Raw genomic sequence first — 19,931 nt, 5'->3', positions numbered from 1 at the left:
AAAAATTAAAAAAATAATAATAAAATTAGTATCAATTTATTCTCACTCTTTTTTCTTATATTTCTTACATATATTTTTTAAAAAATATATCTTATGGGCTAATACTTATTTTTTATGGGGGTAAAAAAATTACATAAATACAAATAAAATAAAATAAAAATCTTGTGGGAGCAATTGTCCCCACACCCCAATGAGTGAATCTGCCATGTGTGTGTGTTTTGATCATAATTAATTTAGTTATTTAGAATGTTAAATATAAATATATATACTTATCATAATTACCCTAATTACTATATTTACGTAGTTTTATGAATTAAAAATATATAAAATATTCTCTAAAAATTTATGTCTTGATAATAGTTAATTTAATTATTCATAGTTTTAAATTATATATATATATATATATATATATATATATATATATATATATATATATATATATACTTTCTTTATAACAAGAATATATATACTTATTATAATTACCTTATTTACTATGTTTGTATAGTTTTATGAATTAAAATTAGGTTAAAAAAATTCTCTATAAATTTATATGTGTTGATAATAATTAATTTAATTATTCAAAATTACAAATCCAAATATATATATATATATATATATATATATACATATAATTTTATGAACTAAAAATACATAATTTTTTTAAAAAAAGTTATGCTCAAATGTATAAGAATTACCTCCAAAATTCCTTACTTTTATTAGATAAAGATATAAATATACTGAAAAATGTTCCATATGTTTCTGATACAAAGGACCACACACTACTAGAAAAGTGTTATTCTAAGTCGATTTATTTTGACTTTTTACGATGGTTATGAACCGTCATCGAAACACATATCGTAAATGAGTCATTAGTCTACAACGACGGTTTTGTAACTGTCTTAGTATGTCAAGCAATCTAAGACGGTTGTGACACACAACTGTCTTATAATATCATACCAACTAAGACGGTTTTTACTTAAAACATGTCTTAATTGGTATAACATACTAAGACGGTTATTGAAATAACCGTCTTAGAATATCATGCATTCTAAGACGATTTTTGACACAATCGTCTTAGAATTCGTAACATTCTAAGACGCAAGCGTACCATACAATTCAAAATCCATTAAAAGAGTCATAATGAAAAGAACCAAATGCATGTCAATATTCAACAAAAGTAACAAGTTACCATCAAAGATTCATTTAAAGCATCATGGCAAAGGTGACAATGTAAGAAAATACCAAAACCATAGGGAGAATACACACAAGCATTGCTACCAAAAGAGTCATTATGCAATGCCAGGAAACAAAATAACAAAATCACAGCATGACAAAAGTAATATATAAGAACATCATGTTTCAATGCAATTACGTATAATAAAAATACAATACAACAACAATTAAAGATATACAACATATTATATCTTTCCAAGACTGAAAAAGATATAAACAACACATTATATCTTTCCAAGACTGAAAAAGATATAAACAACACATTATATCTTTCAAGACTGAAAGTTTACATGCATTAATTTTATAATATCAGAAACTCATGCAAGATACAGAATAATGATAGGTAGGGGTTGAATCACGCATAAAACCTCATGTATTTCTGAACAAGGGGAAATAGCAAAATACTAATTAAAAAAGGGGTTCAATCACGCATAAAATAGGGTGCAAGGAATAAGTTAAGTGGAATATTTCCTCCATGAAGAATAGCGGCCAAAATGGCTAATACTTTCCAAGATAGTGGCCACAATTCATAGTTGAAACTTCCATGACATCAAAACAAGACTGAGTCTTCACTACATTATAGCACACAATTAATAGCCCAGTGTGATAGTGTGCCTATGCAACTAAGGGTTATCGAACGAGTCAAACTTTAAATGGTCAAAAAAGTTATGATGCAAAAGCTACAACTACCCAACCACGGGTACATTCATTGCTCTGACAGTTACTTAGTTACATCATCATACATATTTATAATTTAAAGGGTACGTACGTTTCAGTCTTGGTGGAACGTGGAACTGGGCAAAAGGAGGACTCCAAATAGTAAATGGTTCTTAAAATGGAGTTGTATATGTTCGATATAGATTGCCCATCTTCCCCTGATTGGCTGCAGTTTCATGCAACTGCAAGCAAAACAAAGAAAACATTGTCCCGGGAGTTCAATAGTTATTTGTACATAGTGCTTTGAATACATTTATATTAGTTCAATATTTATTTGTACACAATGACAACTTGCAACAATTGTACTTGGGCTTTCAGAAGTACCTTCAGTGCTTTCAACATGTTTTACTTGATTTTCTTCCACCTGTACAAATACTCGACTAATGAAATAGACTTTTAAGTGTGTGAGAGTGAGAAAAGAACGAGAGAATAAAGAGTGAGGTGAGATGAGGTCACTCACTCTTCAACTATTATTATTATTATCGTTTTTATACACATACTCACTTTCAATGTTTCACTCCTACTCCTTCCTACCTACTCTACTCTCGTTACCATTTGTCTTTGTATTCATTCATTCATAGTATCAAAGTCACACTCACATCAAACATCTTATCACAACCTCCTCCTAACAAAAAATTCAAATTGGAAAAATATTAATGTCATTTTTGATACTTTTTTAATTCAATTAAAGTAATAAGTAATTGTATATTAAAAAGTTAGTTGATTGTCAATATAATAACGTGTATCAATTAAATGCAAATAAAAAGCCTGGGGTTGAGGTGTTCTTCAAGGAAGCTGCATAAATCCCTTACTTTCACTGATGCAGAGATTGAAAATAAACAAGTAATGACAAATTTAGGTAGTTGGAATTTAGCCAAATAATCAAGACAAGTTGCTTTACATTGCTTTCCTAAAATTTCAATGAACTATGAGATTGCAACAACTATTATTTGTCTAGGCATCATGATTAACATGAATATATTGAACATCTATAAAATAATGACACAAGTCATAAACCTATTATAGTAAGTAGCAATGTAGCATCATACCTTTCCTGCACTACTTCCAACAACCATTAAGAAACCACGATCTTCATCAAACTCCAATGTAGTTACCTCCTCCAAATATGGAAAGGTTAACAATAAAGATGTCAATTACACAAAAAAATTACCAAGTAATCTATAACCTCATATTTGGTTATGATATGGAAAAATGGGAAAGGATAAACATTTCCCGCCCATTTCAAACTTTTATGAGTAAATAGTGAGAGAGAAGACATGCTACCTGGTTAACATCACCACTAGGTCCAACAACATCAATTCTACCAATTGAAGATCTCACTCGCATGTCAAAGCATTCCACAACACCATCTTCACCACCACATGCAACTAATACATGAAGCTTGCTAAAATTCAGACAAGATTAAATTTCTAGTGATTTGATATGAAATTGCAAGGTACGCAAACAAAATATAAAAAGCTTTAATAATTGAAGAAAATAAAGCAGGGCAAATCAGAATTTAAGTTCCAGTATTTACCTTAGAGAAACTACATTCAATGCAGGGGATTGTGTGTAAAGGGAGGAGAGGAATCATCCTTGACAACTATTGGAATTGGAATATAAACCTAACTTTTTTATTTCAATTGAAGCTATGCATTTCCTCCTCTGTAAGAAGAGGTCGCTTACAATTTACATTTTACAAACACAGAAAACATTTGTTAAGTAATATAAACATGAATAAAATGAGGAACAAAAACTAGTGGAAATTATAAACCTAATTGTGAAGTACTTGAAAATCAACGATCTCGAAATCTAGCAGAGAATCAAAACTAGTATTTGCAGAATAGACTAAAGCAGCAAAAAGTTTTGCAAAGCTTGTAGCATTCAGCAAACAAAACCTGAGAATGCATTTATTTTATTTCATATAAATTGGGACAAGTTCAGTCACATGCATCAAAATTATCGAAAGTGCTTGCCCCTGGCACATAGCTATACCTACCAATGTTGCCATGCCTATGCCCATAACCACCACCATAAGGTCCATAACCAAAGCCAAAAGCAGGTGGTGCCAAATACTTCATTATGTTATACTCTATTTTCATTATTCCATCTTCAATATTCTCATTCTTGTCTCCTCCACCACCACCCTTGTTCTTCTTCTTCCCTGATACTTCATTCTCACCACCACCACCTTCCTTGTCTTTCTTTGAAGGAACCACCTCAACCCTCCTCTTCAACTTCTCCATGAGATTCTCAGCCAGAGCCTTAACATCCATTGTCCCTTTCACAGTCACCATTTCCTTTTCCTTGTCAATGGCCATTTCATGCACTCTTGCATCATCATGTTCAAGTTCATGCCCAATTAGCCAAACCAAGAGACAAATTAAATAATAATAATAAACTAATTAATCAACTAACCTTTGGTTTTCAACACAGTTTTGCCAATCCTGTCTAGGCAACCCTGGCAATGCAGTGCCAACTTTAGAACAACGGTGGTTACCACCTGATAATTAAATTAAGCATAAATGCATAATTAAACAATAAGCGACAAATAAATTTTTAAAAAATTAACAGAGGTCACCATAAACCAATTAGAAAATAAAAAAAAAATCCCAGACTGGTAGTGGTAGAGAAAGTGAAATAAATTAAAGAAACAAAGGGGGCAAAGGTTGGGGACCAATGATGAACCAACCTCTTTGTCCTTGGTTTTTTTGGTCTTGGGTTTTGTTATTCTCGGATTTGTTATTGGGCTTAGCATCCTTGTTCTCTTTCTCGTTCCCATGCTCCTTCTTGGGCTGCGGAGACACTAGTTCCACCTTCTTCCTAATCTTCTCCACCAGGTTATCCCTCACTTTCGTGGGGTCCACTTTTCCGGTGACGATCACCTTCCCGGCGTCGCTATCCGCCTTCACTGTCTCCACACCTTCAACAACAAAAAGTCCAATCTCAACTCTCAAATTCAAACACAGTAATAAATAATAATAAATTAAATTCAAGGTGCATTACAAATCACAGTAAAATTAAATAATTAGTACTGGTAACATTTTTAATGGTTAGCATTTTGCTATAAAAATGCAGAGATTAAATTCCAAATAGATCCATAAATAGTACTAGTGAAAATGAAATGAGTGTCATGAGTGTGTGGAAGCAAGTAAAACCTTGGAACCAGCGGAGGTGTTTGATGATTTTGGAAGCGCAACCGTCGTAGTGCATTTCAACCTTCAAGACGACGGTGATGGTGGTGTCTTTGTTCTCCTTGTTGTTGTCATTTCTGCCACTATTCTTCTTCTGCAACATCGTCAACACAACACACACTTCAACAAATTAAGTACTAACATGTGAAGAACAAAATCAAAGCATTGAGTGAGTGAGAGAGAGAGAGTTATCGTGCCCATTGTTATTGTGTTGTGCGAGTGAGAGAGAGAGAGTTATCGGCATGGGCATGGCAACCCTCCTACTTGTTGACGGAGGACAACCACGAAAGTTCGAGAGATCGAGCTCAAAAGTTTGAGAGATCGCAGAAGTTTTGTTGGCTGCGCGTGGACTCATATATTGGGTTTTTAAATTCAATTGAGATAACAATGAGTTTTTAATAAAATCCATCATAATTTTTATGACCAACACACATTCTAAGGCGGTTTTCAATAACCGTCTTAGAATGTGTGTCGTAAAAGGCTTTTTTTAGTAAGATAATTACAAAAATGTCTCCGCCTTGTTTTCTAAGGCAGTTCCAAAAGAACCGTTGTAGAATGACTGTCGTAAAAACACACATTCCTAATAGTGACATATATGATAATATTATTTTTAATATTTTTTGACAATCCAAAACTATCTAAATCCTATTTTGTTCCTCCAAATCAATCTCAAATTTGGCTAAAATCTCTCAGCATAGTTAGATTTTCGATCAAACCATCAATTTTATCTTCCAAATATTACTTTTATCTCTTAAATAAATTTTAAAGTAATATTTTTTTAAGCTGATCATTTTATCTCTTAAAAAAATTGATTTGTTTTACTAAGGATTATTTTTTTTAATATTTATAAATTACTTAGCATGAGTCACTCACTAATTGGGGATTACTAAATAAGTCTTGTGTATTCAATGGATTTTTAAATCATATTAATAAGTCTTGTGATATTCAATTAAGACTTTTAGAATTTTTTAAGGAGTGCAACACAAATGAGATCTATTGAATTGAAAGTGATACCAAACAATTGCCAAAAAATAATATTCTTATATGTATCATATATGTTTCCCCTATTCTTTTAGAATAAAAAAATTTCAAATATACTCTTCTCCTTTGCATTTTTATGTTTGTTATTTAAATTTAATTAATATTTATCTTATGTGTCAAGACTAACCTTGCTTTCCTTAGATTGACTATGTTCATCATCACTCAACTTAATGTTTTCGCTACTGGTAACCTTAATTTTGTCTTTCCTATAACTCATTAATCCTCCTACAAATTGTTCACCCTAATCACTTATTTTTAGTAAATGCTTATTATTGCACCTCATTTAAACATGTCTTTGGATTTATCATGAAATAATTATAGTAATTGAAAATAGAAAGAAAAAATCAATCTATAATTTTAAATCTATTATTTAAATCCAAAAGTGAGAATCAGAAAATGTTATTGTAAGATGGGTTGGTATAAGAGGGCCTAAAACTAGAATTAATTTAGCTATTATGAAATTTAAAAAATTATATTGGTTTTACTTTTTTTTATTCCAAACCTCATCATTTCTTACTACTTTTCTCATTAACTCTTGTAATTTTGAATGTTCTTTAAATATTTAAAGAGTTTTTTTAAATCTTATAAATTTATAAAGTATTTTCAAATCTTTTAGGGGTGTATTGGATTAGGATTTTAAAAGACTATTTTAACATATAAAAATCTTGTGAATTTTAAAGATTATGTAAAAATATTATGACTTATCATATTTCTTTACACGAATTTTATGATAGTCTGGATTTTAATTAATTTATATCATTAGAATTTAAAGGATTTGAAAATACTTTATAGATTTATAAGATTTGAAAAGATTTTGTGAAATTTTAAAAATACATTCAAAATTACAGGAGTTAGTGAAAAAAATAATAAGAAATAACGAGGTTTGGATAAAAAAAAGAAGTAAAACCAATATAATTTTTTCAATCTTTTAATAACTATATTGATTCTAGTTTTATGTCCTCCAACACTAACTTTTTTTTTTGCAATATTATTCTCTCATTCTCACTTTTGGATATGAACAATAGATTTAAAATTATTCGTTGGTTTTCTGATTTTTTTAATTAATAAATTATTTCATGATAAATATAATGACATGTTTAAATGAGATGTAATAATAAGCATATACTAAAGGGGAGGTGAAAAATTGGTTAATAGGGTTACTGAGTTATGTGAATGATGAAATTAAGGGTAACATCACGAAAACATTGCGTCGAGCAGGTGATGTGCATTGTTAGCATAAGGAAAACATGGTTAGTCTTAATACATAAGACAAATATTAATTAATTTAGAAAACAAAGAAAAGAGTGTAGAGAAAAGTAATATATTTGACGTTTTTTTATTCAAAAAAAATAAGACAAATATATATGGTACGCGCATCTCAAATGAAGAGTATTAAAGAGAAAAGAAGATATTTGTGATGACAAAAAAAATAGTATGATAACCAGTAGACAAAAATCTAACAAAATCTCAAGGATTTTGGTGATATTGTTTTATACTAAAAAGTATGATGAAATTCATTGAAATCCTTCTTAAAAAACAATCCATCAAAATTTGTATATTTTTAAATACCAAAAGACTTTTTATAAATTATAAAAAATCCTAATTGAATACTATCAAATTTTGTTGTTTTTCTTAAAAAATCTTAAAAGTCTTAATTGAATACTACAAACTTATTTATACTATTTAAAAATTCTGATTGAATACAAAACTTTTTTATAAAAAAAAAACTTTAAAATCTTAATCCAATACACCTTAATTTCTTATGATAAAAGTCTAAACTATTGTAAAAGTCTTACAAATAAATCTAATAAATCATAATATTTTTATTTAATATTTAAAATTTATAAGACTTTTTATATTAAAATAATCTTTTAAAATCTTAATCCCATACATCATTATACTTTATTATAGACTACAAGTGTTTTTGAATAATTGGGGATTACTTATGAGTTATAATTATTGCATGACTGAAATTGAGGGTTTATTATTGTTTAGTTTTGATTTTTCAAATTTTTACGCGCTCTAATCTAATCTCCCGTGGAGCTTCCGTAGCGGGCTTGTTGTTGTCGAGCTCGAGCATTTTCTTTGAAGAATCCACACTGTTTGGTTTATTCCATTGCCTCTGCTTATCAAATTCCAGTTCAGTTTCTAACCGCTTCCAAAAAAACTACTAACCGAACCGAACCAGATTAAAAAAATGCACGAGACACAACACGTGACTTCTTTGTTCCCAAAAAATCCCCAAATCTCCAATCGACGCCACGCTGCTCACTCACTCCATCGTCCATCGATTCTTTCAAATCAGGTGAGTGTTCAACACTGTTTTTTTTTTAATTCTTCAGAGTGTTCTTTGCGCATGATTAGTTTCCAATTTTCCATTATCTTTGAAGTAGTATCATCTCTTTTCCGATGTTAATTAGGGTAATAGAAAAACTTTTTTTTTTGTGTCGCTGGTGATGTGGTAGTATCACCTATTGAATGAGAACAAGAATTACAAAGGGGGAAGAAGTTAATCTCCAGGGTGTTTTGGTAGAAGAAATTATCAAGGAGAGTGTATTAGGAATATGAGGGACTGCAAATAGCAACTCTCTTCATATTTTTTAGCACAATAGTTGGGTTGAGGTTTTTTTACCATAATGCACCTTCTCTCTCCAATATTTGCTTGAAATACACCAATTTGGGAATTAATTCCCAAACTACACCACTTTCACGCTTTCACGGAAGTCGGGTTCTGGCACCCCGACTTCCCTTCTTCCTTTTTTTTATAAAAAAGTTTATATATTATTAAAATTAAATATTATATTATATAAAATTATTTTTAATTGATTTGAAAATTATTTATTTATTAAATTAATTTGTGTAATATTATTTTATAATTTAATTTTGTTATTAAGAAAATGATATTATTAAATTTAAGTATTTTTGTTATATTATTTAAATTATTTAAGATATTTTTTGGGTGAATATATGTTTTAAAATCTGAATTTTGTATAATAATATATTTATTTTAGTAAATATTTATTTTGTATAATAATCTGAATTTTAAAATTTTTAATTTAACTATTTTACTAAATATAATTAGTTTGTTTATGTTATTAAATTTAATTAAAAATGATAAAACTAAAGCTTTTAACAATTTATTTATATAAGAACATTATACTACGTCATCAATAAAATATTTAAACAATGACATTTGTCCAAGGAAAAACTAAGATGAGGATACATTAGGATAATTATTTCTGTTATGACCATGTTGTCGGCAAAGTCCACATTTTTTTCTACTTGCTCGTTCATTTTCGTCTTCGTCCATCTCAGTAGGAATGCGAGTTGAAACGGGACAATCCTTTGCAGTTCTCTTTCTCCTTGGATCAGGACCCCACTGATCTCCTTCATATTCTTGCCACGTTGATTCGTGTGGCAATAAACCAAAAGAGTTGTCGTAGATGTGCAAAATGTGTTGTAAAGTGAATATCATCGACACATAGGTCATGGGATCAACGTTGACAGATTTACAGGCAGTCATGACGTGAGAACACGTTAAATGTTTAGCCTGAAATTCACCACAATCACACTTTTGGGATTGTAACATTACTCTAAACCTTCCAGGTGGTCTGGGTGTTTCAAGTGGGGATTGAGTCTCTGTTATAATAAAAGTGTGATTGTGTCTGTCGAATTCATTTACAATGTGTGTATTAGATTCTTGTTGACCACTATTGATTGCATCGAAGACGACTTCAGAATACTGTGAGTCGGAGTTGATCATTGCCTGAGTTTGTGGACCTCTATTAGCAAAGAGTTGTGCGGTCTTGAAATAGGTCTCCTCAACCAACGATGACGCCGGCAAATGTCTTGTGTTTTTGAACATGAAATTAACAGACTCCGACAAATTGGTAGTCATATGTCCCCAACATTTCCCCTCATCAAAGCATTGTACCCATTTTTGTTTGGGTAATTGATCAAGTCATTCAGCTGCACTTGGCTTATTCGCACGAATATCCTCAAGATGTCGCCAGTGCATCTTCTCCGTGCATGCGTACCCTATAAATATTTAATCAATGTATTATGTTATAAAATTTGATTGAAAGAAAATTATAACGAATAAATAAAATAGATTCTCACCAGCCAACATAAGTGGTTTCTTTAAATGTTTGCAGTTTGAGTTACCACGAAGAAAGTTTTGTGCAGTGTGGCACAGGCAAAAGAAATGGGATGTGTCCTGGACCCATAAGTTACTTGGGTTGTTGTAGGCACTTATAATTGAGGGGTGTCGGTCTGAAATAAGAGAATTGTTAATTTGTGGAGTAACATGTCTTCTCAAATTCTTTAGAAAAAACCCCCAAGCTGAAGTTGTCTCCCCTTCTACAATGGCATAGGCAATCGAGAAGATATGGTTAGCTCCATCTTGTGCGGTAGCTATCAACAGTGTGCCAGTATACTTTCCGTAAAGCCATGTACCATCTACTTGTACAATGAGTTTGCAATATGCAAAACCATTAATGCATGGACCAAATGACCAAAAGACACATTTAAACAATCTTTTGCCCGGTACTATTTCTCCCCCTTCATACAAGGATTCTGTTTGAGCAGCGACCACAGTCCCGGGAACACAAGATTCTAAAGCTCCGAAAAGTTTTGGCAGTTTGGCATATGATTCTTCCCAGTTTCCATGAATCATCTCCAATGCTTTTTGCTTTGCTAACCATGTCTTCTTGTAGGATGGGGTATAATTCATGAATGTTTTGATCTCTGCAATCAACGTCTTGATGGAGACAGTTGGGTTTGTTTTGACAATTGGTTGGATGATCTATGCTATGACGTGTTTGTCGAGTTGGCGATGATCTTGTTTGAGCATCGGCACGAGACAAGTGTGATGACCTCTGATACTCTTGATAATCCATTTGTTATGCCTCTTTGAATTGCATGCGCCCAAGCTCCATGTACAACCATTTTCATGTAACTTGCAGACGAAGTTTAGCCTTCTTTGGTCAGAGTAAATTGTTCTGCAATCAAAATGATTTCTGATGTTGTATTCTTTGATTGCTCGAATACATTGTGCTTTGTCATCGAAGGTCATGCCAACCTCGAGTACACCGATTGGTGGTTGTACATTGTGTTGTTGATGAACAAAATAGTGTCGATCAATATAGTGTGGTAGGTGGTCAAAGTTCAAGTCTACTGGACACCTAGGTTGCTGATATTGCAACGGAGGTGATGGAGGTGTCGTTGGTCTGCCAACACCCTCGTCATCGGTTTGGTCATCACTTTGGTCATCGCTTTGCTGATTGATGTGATCAAAGAACTGTTGATCCTCATCCTCAGTAAAATCATCCATGTTTTCATGATGAAATCGTATAATGGGATCTTCGTTAGCAATGGGATGTTCATCTCGATTTGATGTTTGCGTTTGTAGTAGTTGTGAAGGTGGCGTAAAGGGGGATGAAGGATGGTTTTGTTGGTCAAAGGAGGTTTGTTGGCCATGAAAAAAAGAATCATTCTCGGATAATATTTGTGTGTATGAAGTATAAATGTCAAAGGGGTCTTGTGATTCAAGGTTGTTGTATGAAGATACTGGATTATTGAGGTCTATGTTGTTGTACGGTAACTATTGTGCATGCGATAGTTGTAGTTGTGGACATGAGGATTGTGGAGACGATGGTTGTGGTTGAGGAATAAGCTCAGTAATAGCATAGAATTCGGTAGAATTCAATTGTGGATTCTGGATAATTGTTTCCATCACGCCTCTAAGATCATCATTGTCGAATAGTTGAGCTGAAATAAAACGTGTCTGACCGAGATGAATTGAAATAGGGACACGAAATAACAATTGAGCAACTTGTTCAGTTGCTCGAGTAGGAAGACGATTGTTAATTTTTTGAATGAATTGTGTAAACGTAATAGAACGAATGGCGTAAAAAAACATTGGGGTCGTACATTGGTACGTCGATCCTTGAACTGGATCGTCTACAATGTGACCACTGTGGTAAATGAGGGTCGGAATTTCTTTAGGTGGAGCCATGGTGGTGCTTATGGGATATGAGTGGAAATGGTGTGAGAGTTACAAATCGAGTTTTGTTTTGTGAGAAAATTGTTGTGTGTGATATGTTGTTGTCAAATGGTGATATTATATATAGGCTGAGAAAGTTTAGTACCAGAGTTAGATTGGAATGTTAGGTGAGAGAGTTAGATTGGAAGGTTAGGTTGGGAGAGTTAGTTACGAGGGTTAGGTGGGAGTGTTATATTGGAAGGTTAGATGGGAGAGTTAGATTGAAAGGTTAGGTGGGAGAGTTAGTTACGAGGGTTAGATGGGAGGGTTAGGTGAGAGTGTTAGATTGGAAGGTTAGATGGGAGAGTTAGATTGGAAGGTTAGGTGGGAAAGTTAGTTACGAGGGTTAGATGGGAGGGTTAGATTGGAAGGTTAGGTAAGATAGTTAGATCGGAAGGTTAGGTGGGAGAGTTAGGTAGGACATTAAGTGCATGTGAGTAAATTAGTGTACACATGTGAGTGAACAGTATGCAACCTCACATATTAATATACATGACAGACTGTTCGTTTAATCATGATTGTTGACCCCAGTGTTCCGTATCGCATGCCAAGGTCACATGGATTGTTCAGAAACATGTTAATGGGATAAACATACGCATGTGAGTGAACAGTGTGCAACACCACACTTTAATGGGGTGTCAGTGCATGTGAGGGTTAGGTCTGACATTGCTCCACATATCTGAAATGATGCATATGTAGACTATTATTACTGAAGTAAATTAAAAATAACAACTTCAAAGCATGCAACAACTACAACTAGATAATAAAGACGAAGAAAAACTTCAATGCAATACAACAACAAAATATGTTAAATTATTCATTCTAATTTCATGGTATTCTCCAGCTTCTGCTCCATGTCGGCCCAACTTAGGTCATTAACTTGAGTAGGTGATAATGAATTATGAACATCAACTTTAAGTTCCATACATATTACACTTCTCATATTGAGAAATGTATGAAACATGCATGAGACACCTTCTTTGTCAATAATTTGAATTGCCCTATATTGAACTTCACCATTTAATTGATATACAGGACAACGATACCAAAGGGTATTAATTATAGGCGTAACACCATTATCTGTAATTGATGACTGTATTGCAGTGATTATATTTGACAGCGTCATTGTTGGATTCAAGAGTAATGACTTTGTGTTGTCACCTCTGAAAATTGCATTTGCACTTGAACTTTGAATGATTTCACCATTGATATAAACGTACACACAAATAGGCTCTGACCTCATTGTTAGCCCTCTCTGTTTTCTCTCACAATTTGATTAGACGCAACAGTGCAAAGTATTAGGTGACATGGTAGGTTTATATATGCAATCAATCACGGGTCCATGGTTCACATGAATTAGAATCTCGATGCATCACAGTACCACAGTCGTGTTAATGTTCTTTGGAATCTCGAGGCCTTACAACAAGACAAAATATAAATGTGGTTTGGAATCTCGAGGCATTACAATTACATTAAGTGTAATGTTGAGGCCATGCGAAATGTTGAGAACAAAGCTAATGCGGTTATCATACGCATGTGGGTGAATAGTGTGCACGAAAATGTCATTGGTTCACGTGCATTAGAATCTCGATGCGTCACAGTACCACAATTGATGTTAACGTGCTTTGGAATCTCGAGGCCTTGCAACAAGACAATTTATAAATGTGCTTTGGATTCTCGAGACATTACAATTACCTTAAGTGTAATGTTAAAGACATGCGAATTATTGAGAACCAAGTTAATGTGGTTAACGTACGCATGCGGGTGAACAGTGTGCACGAAATTTTAGTGATTCACGTGAATTAGAATCTCGATACACCACAGTACCATAGTCATGTTAACGTGCTTTGGAATCTCGAGACCTTAGAACGAGACAAATTATAAATGTGCTTTGGAATCTCGAGGCATTACAGTTATCTTAAGTGTATTTGTGCTTGCAAAACCGAACATAGTGTAAATGATAAATAGATGAGAGGTGCATGTCAATACCACATTTGCATCACCCAACTTCAAATTTTATATCATTTGTATTCGGTTTACCATTTGACATCATTCTCATGGATGATAAACCTCTATTGCGTCATCAACATGTTCATCATTCACGTACTACGATTAATGAGTTAATCACTTCCTATTACCATACAATACCTGAATCAAATAGTGTAAAATTGATCCTGCATTGATCACCGCATTGGTCGAACGATGGAGGCCTGAAACACATACCTTTCACCTGCCATGGAGAGAGTGCACCATCACACTCGAAGATGTTGCACTTCATCTAGGCATTAGAGTCGATGGTCGTGTTGTGGCTGGACCTAGCTTCTTACATTGGGATGAGTTATGCCTCGAGTTACTAGGGGAAGTCCCTCCCGAAAATGCACGTAAAGGAGCCGCACTGAAGCTGACATGGTTGCTAAACATGTTGCGCGCACCATTGCCTGAAGAACCAATAACGCACCAACTACAATGCAGGTGTAGAGCTTACATAATGTACATGATTGGTGGTGCTTTAATTCCTGATAAATCTGGAAATAGAGTTCATTTAATGTATTTGAACCTATTACGTGATTTGAACAACACAAAAAAATATAGTTGGGGTTCGGCTTGCTTAGCAAACCTGTATAGAGAACTATGTCGAGCATCATCGGAGGTTGGTAAATCTATGGGTGGTTGTGTCATACTATTGCAGTCATGAGCTTGGTACCGCATGTCTTTTATTGCACCAAGAGTCCCACGACCCGAAACAACTTTTCCACTGGCTAAAAGGTTATTTACATATAGCGAAATGTAAATTTTTTTATTTCAATGACGTGTATTATAACATTACAATGAATACTGATTTTGTATGTTTTACATTTTAGATGGAGTGGTGGTAGATTAGAATATAGGGCCACACCGCATGGTGACTTAGTCGGATATAGGTATCGTATAGATCATATGGAGAGCCATGAGGTATAATACTATCATGATTTGCACCTTAAATATAAACATAGATACTAACATGTTGCCTTGTTAGCATATATTTCAGTTTTCTTGGGTCTCATATAGAGGATTTGAAGAACACCTACCCAGACGTGCATATAGAGACATGGAGATTTGGTCTGCATGTATTGCAATTATTTGTTTCTCGATTGTCGAATGACATCAAACAAATCAGGTGAAGCTACAGTTTGGACTACAACAAGATATCCCTGTTGATCCCATGAATCTTGATCTATTTCACCAAATTGACATGCGAGACAATCATTACACTGATTGGATGGAATATCATGCGGAGTGGATTAATATCTGGAAAAACAAACACAACAATATTTTAGTTGGGCAATGGGTTGAAGGAATAGTGACACATAGACCAGCGTACATGGAATGGTATAGAAAAAACACTACTTTGTTCTTGTCTGTTGAACAACAACTACATGATCCACGCACAACAATTACACAAAATGTTGTAGGGTCAGGTGTTGAACAAACACATTTTGAAATTCCACATCCTCAGTCAATGTATTTTACTCCTTCACCTGTTCATCAAACTTTTAGCCACACTGGCGAGTCAGTCACCGCAACCACCCATGAATGGATGACCAATTTATTTGGCGTCGATTTCAATACACCAAATTCAGCGGCATCATATTTAGCTACTTTACAATAGTTCGATGCACCGCATTCGTTTGGAGAACAAGGTCAAAGTTCTTCAGCTGCAACAACCAACATTGAAAATACTAACATAGAACAACAACATGATTATGACGTGGAAGAACCAGTCATACTGGAAAGAAGAAATCCGCGACGTAATCAGCGTCCACCACCTTGTGGGACTGGTCATCGTCTTGGTCATTGAAGTATAAAATGTTGTGATAATGGGATCAAATATGTTTAAGTACCCCTATAACGGCATCATCAAATATGATTTGGACCCTTGCAACTATGGTTAAGTACCCATGTTCTGCATTTCTTTAAAATTATGTCGAACACATTAATGATGTTTGTGACTCATTTTTTCTATAGTTTGAACGTTAAAGAATCCAAAAAAAATTTATTTCGTGCACCAGTTCCATGGACTTACACCTCAAAATACAAGTACAAAATAAAAATAAAAACTATGATTTGGACCCTTGCAACTATGCTTAAGTACCCATGTTCTGCATTTCTTTAAAATTATGTCGAACACATTAATGATGTTTGTGACTCATTTTTTCTATAGTTTGAACGTCAAAGAATCCAAAAAAAATTATTTCGTGCACCAGTTCCATAGAATAACACCTCAAAATACAAGTACAAAATCAAAAAAATTATGATTTGGACACTTTTTCCATGGTAATAACGTCAAAAACTTCAAAAAAAAAAAATATTCGTGACACACTGCAATTTTCAAAAATCATTTTTTTTTTACTCTGAAATTATAATGGACTTCTGCTGCATCAATTATCAGGGATAAATCACAGTCAAAATTGACAACACTCGGCAATTTCCATAGGTCTCTAAAAAAATAAATGTCTCACCAGTAAAACTGACATGACATGCACTACTCAATTTTTTTTTCACTCTGATAATTATAATGGACTTATACTCCATCAATTTCCAGAGATAAATCACAGTTAAAATTGACAACACTCAACAATTTACACATATCTCTAAAAAAATAAATGTCGCACTAGTAAAACAGACATGACATGGATAACTCAATTTTTTTCACTTTGATAATTATAACGGACTTCTGCTCCATCAATTATCAGGGATAAATCATAGTTGAAATTGACAACACTCGGAAATTTCCACACATCTCTAAAAAAATTAATGTCGCACCAGTAAAACTGACATGACGTGGACAACTCAATTTTTTTTCATTCAGTTGTTTTTTTCACTCAGCAATTTGCACATTATGGACCCTTGTAAATATGCTTAAGTGTTCATTTACCCGTTCATCTAAATGCACAGTTAACTAGTGACTCACTCAATTATAATCAAATTCTATAAATACCACTATAACTAAAGACATTCGTAACAATTTCAAATTTTCATCTCAATCCCTACCACAATGTGTCACTTAACTGCATATGTTTGTGTTTACTACGACGGCCAAATTTGCAATACTAATGAGGGCACCACCTTCGTTAGTAACAACACAAAAACTTTCATGGTCGACAAGATCATAACCTTTACATAATTGCTTGAACTTGTTCACCAAAAACTAAACATTGACCCAGAACAACATATCCAACATCTCCATTTTCGGTGCCCTATATTGGAGTCAGGACAACGTTATATGTACGCATCTTTTATTCTACGAGATGATGCTGATGTTCAACAAATGTTCAACATTTTTTACAACAACCCATCATTACCATTTGTGGAGTTATTTGCCATAATCTGTCACAATAATAACCCACCAGGCAATCAACATGGCTCAACCTCTCTTGAGGACTTATCAGGTGAATACGAGACTTGTTGGCTCAAAAACCATGATAGTGATACAGACTCCTCTTCCGGGCCCGAAGGAAGTAACATGTCTCCATCCCACGAACCTATATTCAAACGGGATTGGTAATCTACGGATCATTCATGTCTAAGTTATTTCTTCTTTGAGATTTTCATGTAAAGTCTTATGTCTGTCTTCAGTTATCACTTTACGTATTGAAATAATTTTTCCTTTAAATTTAAATTAGCAATTTTCAGTTTACCCACTTTTACTGCATTAGTTGACATGATAACATAACTGTCAAAATTCACAATACTTTGTCATTTACACTACACTGTTTTTAAAAATTAAATGTCTCATCGACAAAACTGACATGAAATGGACAACTCATAATCTCTTTATTCACTCTGAAAATAATTATGGACGTTTGCAGCTTTAATTACAAGGGAAAAATCACAATCCAAATTGACAATACTCTGCAATTTGCACACGTCTCTAAAAATTAAATGTCTCACCTGCAAAACTGCCATGAAATGGACAGCTCATCATCTCTTTATTCACTCTGAAAATCATCATGAACGTCTGTTGCTTTAATTACATGGGAAAAATCACAGTCCAAATTAACAACACTTTGCATTATGAGCTGTCCATTTCATGTCAGTTTTACAGGTGATACATTTAATTTTTAGAGACGTGTGCAAAACTGACATAAGATGAACAACTCATAATCTCTTTGTTCACTTTGAAATGATAATGGACGTCTGCTACATCACTTACTAGGGAAAAAGAAACATTGGATTCCAATACACATCAATGTGGCAGAATACTCATACAACTATAAATAACACAACACAGACACAATACAAACACACAATCTCACACAACATAATTTCACAAACCAAATTCAATCTTATTACTATGTCATTTTTGGGAGAAACAAGTAGTCAGACCATTACTAACTCCAGATTAGCTTTCATTTTTTCAAATGGATCGATCAGTTACAACCAAATTGGTGTTTATTTTCAAAGTCTCATTCCAACACCAATGCGAGTTCCTAACAACTGTTCTTTTGATACACTCAAGCGTAGAATGCACAACACCCTTCAACTAACCAACGATCAATTACTAGATGAAATCTACTACCGACAACCATTCATAGATGCAGGTCAACAATATTTTTTTCAATCTTTACAATTGAAAAATGATGATGATGTTTACACAATGTTAATGTGCAATGAGCAATACTCGTGTGTTGGCCCTATAGAATTATTGTGTACCATTATTAGAACACCGGATGTTATACTCAACCTGCTTCAATCATCCATCACTTCTACTCACTCATGATGCAATTATGTATTACAACGGGAAGTGGAACATACCACATCAAGGTGAATTTTTGGGTTACTCCTTTACTGAAACTAATCCAATAAGATTTGACATTCCTTCGAGATGTGGCATGGAGAAACTCAAGGATTTAATCAAGCAAGTTGCACCTACAGGGGTTCCCCCTAATGGAATTCACGGATCACAATTGGTTAGACGATTATTCTTTCGACAACCAGGTCATTCTAAGTATTCCGAAAATTTGATTGGATATGACATAACAGAATTAAAAAATGATGAAGACGTACTAAAGTTGTTAGCACAATCCAACTATTGGAAACGATTCTGCACAATTGAAATTAGAAAACATGTATTCTGCACAACATATTTCAGATCCTCGTTAGTTTTGTTATGTTTGCATTGTAATTGTAATTTTTAATATGTTTCATTATTGGCGAGTATCATTTCAGTTACTGTAATTTGAGTATTTTGTCTATGACAGATTTGTCATATATTTTTTTGCAGTGTTTTTTGTACTGTATTTTAATACTACTAACTAATTTTATTATTTTTTAATTACAAGAACATACAAAAATTAACAAAACATAAATTTAACTACACAATTACATATAACATAAATAAAAAATTATACTATAATTTTATCCAATTTTTATATTTTTCTTTATATGTATATTTCTCTTTACAAAAAATTATAAAATAGTATTACATAAATTAATTTAATAAATAAATAATTTTCAAATCAATTAAAAATAATTTTATATAATATATTATTTAATTTTAATAATATATAAACTTTTTTATAAAAAAAAGGAAGAAGGGAAGTCGGGGTGCAGAACCCGACTTCCGTGAAAATGTGAAAGTGGTGTAGTTTGAAAATTAATTCCTCGGGTGTATTTCAAGCAAATTTTGGAGAGAGAATGTGCATTATGATAAAAAAAAACCT

General features: G+C 33.1%; 1 pseudogene; it reads right to left on the bottom strand.

The window, feature by feature from the left end:
• Positions 1–3,613: 3,613 nt before the first annotated feature.
• On the bottom strand, positions 3,614–5,247 carry LOC100817484 (heavy metal-associated isoprenylated plant protein 3-like; annotated as a pseudogene).
• Positions 5,248–19,931: the final 14,684 nt, after the last annotated feature.

The sequence above is a fragment of the Glycine max genome, chromosome 10, assembly GCF_000004515.6.
Source record: "Glycine max cultivar Williams 82 chromosome 10, Glycine_max_v4.0, whole genome shotgun sequence".
NCBI lineage: Eukaryota > Viridiplantae > Streptophyta > Magnoliopsida > Fabales > Fabaceae > Glycine > Glycine max.
This window is presented reverse-complemented; position numbering and strand designations above follow the sequence as displayed.